The 2,398-nt window shown below is 41.8% G+C and overlaps 1 pseudogene; it reads right to left on the reverse strand.

Moving 5' to 3' along the window:
* Window positions 1-701: 701 nt before the first annotated feature.
* LOC106531162 (transcription factor COE3 pseudogene) lies at window positions 702-1,014 on the reverse strand (annotated as a pseudogene).
* Between the last annotated feature and the right edge of the window lie 1,384 nt (window positions 1,015-2,398).

Genomic DNA, 2,398 nt, shown 5'->3' on the forward strand with positions numbered 1-2,398 from the left:
GATGAGGAAAAACAGATTCTGAATCTGAGTCTGCCGACAGAACCGGAGCGTTTACAGATGTTCCAGGTTCGATTTCCAGATGTTTGTTTTGTTCTTCCAGATGTTCACTATTTTATTTCCAGATTTTTTTTGTTTGTTTTTCCAAATGTTTTTTTTTTTTTTCCCAGATGTTGGGGGGGTCAGAATCTGTGCAGCTCAGACTGGCGGCGGTCCGAACGAGTCCCGGTCACTGGTTAAAGTCTGAGCTGCAGAAAATAATCAAATATTTTATCCTGAATTTTCAGCTTCAATAAAACAATTTAAAATTTGACTTGTTTTGTTTTTATTTACATCTTTAAGATAGAAAATGTTTGGTTCTCATCTTTATTATTTAATCTTCAGAGAAGAAAAACATTTAATCTCTGATTTTCTGCAACTCAAACTATTAGAAACAATAAAAATGAATCATTTCTTGTAACTAATTTTAATTAATTGCAAAAAATATATACTTTGATTTGCAGAAAATTAATAACATTTTTAATGCCAGTTTTTAAATTTGCAGAAAAATGTAAAACTATCACAGCATTTTTCTCTGCAGCTGCAGAAAAATAATAAACATTAATCTCCAGTAAACAGGATCTTTTTGCATCATATCTGACAGCAGCCGACTCTCTGCAGAGACTACAGCTCCCAGAATCCCCTGGGAGCCCTCCAGAGTTTACCTCTGAGCGGCCGTGTTGGCGTCCACCACGCCGGCCGAGTGCATCCAGGAGCGGACGGCCAGGGGCTCCTCCTTCATGTTGGCCGTGGCCCCCCGGGGCAGGTTGTCCTGGATACCGAACATCTCCGCCGCAGAAGCACAGCGAGAAAAATCAGCCGAAGAAAAAGAGCCGAAGTCCAGCAGAAGAACCGAGGGTCTACGGGACAAACCGGATCGTCGGGCTGCTCCACCGTTCTCCAAAAATATCAGGCAAATCAAAGAACATGAAAAAGATGAAAAGAAGAACAAAAAAAGTGGATAAAATCTGTTGAAGGTTTAGTTTTTATTTCCTGTAGAACTTTGTTTTTGTTTTTCTGGTTTATTTCAACTTTTCTGTGAACAAAAGTAAAAAAAACCAGTGTTGAAGTTTTTTTTTTCTTTTTTTTTACAAACTGTCAGTCTTGTGACATGAAACCCTCAGAGACAGGAAGGAAGGAGGAGGAGGAGGAAAAAGAAATAAAATCCTCAGAGAAAAGCCGAAGAAAAACAGAGTCGGCTCCGGAATCGAACACAAAGTCTTTTTTCTTTTCCCCAAAGAGAGGAGGAGAGGCGGCCCGGGATGGAGGAGAAACTCTCAGCCCTGCGGCCCCACAGGACTGGACGCCAAAACCCAAAAACCCCACGGGTCTTCCTCCAAGTCTCTGACATCACAGCGGGGGGCGGGGCCTGGTCATAAAAGGAGAGAGAGAGAAGGGGAAGGAGGGATGAAGGAGGAGGAGGAGGAGGAGGAGGAGGACCAATCAGGAAGCTCCAGAGCAGGTGTGTGTGCTGCTCTGAGTCCCACCAGTGAGGGAACTGGTTTCTGTGGAAGCATCACAACCACACAGACAGACCTGCACCATCAAAACCTGGGTTATCAGAACCTGGACCACCTCAATAGGGACTATCAGAGACTGGAATCATCCCATTATGGGACATCAGAACCTGAACCATTAAGTCAAGGTCTTCCACAGCTGTGGGATTCTGTCAGACTCTTCTCAGAACAGATGAGTTTTAAGTCTCAGACTTCAGGTTCAGGTTTGGAGGAACATCAGATCCATACAGTTCAGATCCGTCTTCATCCATGATGGCCTCTGAGACTCATCCTCATCCTTCAGGCTGTGTTTCTATCAACCATAACTGAAGTCAGTCAGACTTAGTTTTTCTTAAAACCTTCTAAGTTAGGAAATACAGAAAATAGATGACAGAGTAAATATACAGACCACAGAGTAAATATACAGACCACAGAGTAAAGATACAGACCACAGAGTAAAGATACAGAACACAGAGTAAAGATACAGACCACAGAGTAAAGATACAGACCACAGAGTAAATATACAGACCACAGAGTAAAGATACAGACCACAGAGTAAAGATACAGAACACAGAGTAAAGATACAGACCACAGAGTAAATATATAGACCACAGAGTAAAGATAGACCACAGAGTAAAGATACAGACCACAGAGTAAAGATACAGACCACAGAGTAAAGATAGACCACAGAGTAAAGATACAGACCACAGAGTAAAGATACAGACCACAGAGTAAATATACAGACCACAGAGTAAAGATATAGACCACAGAGTAAATATACAGACCACAGAGTAAAGATACAGACCACAGTGTAAAGATACAGAACACAGAGTAAAGATACAGACCACAGAGTAAATATACAGACC

Source organism: Austrofundulus limnaeus, unplaced genomic scaffold (genome assembly GCF_001266775.1).
Source record: "Austrofundulus limnaeus strain Quisiro unplaced genomic scaffold, Austrofundulus_limnaeus-1.0 Scaffold602, whole genome shotgun sequence".
Taxonomy (NCBI): Eukaryota; Metazoa; Chordata; class Actinopteri; order Cyprinodontiformes; family Rivulidae; genus Austrofundulus; species Austrofundulus limnaeus.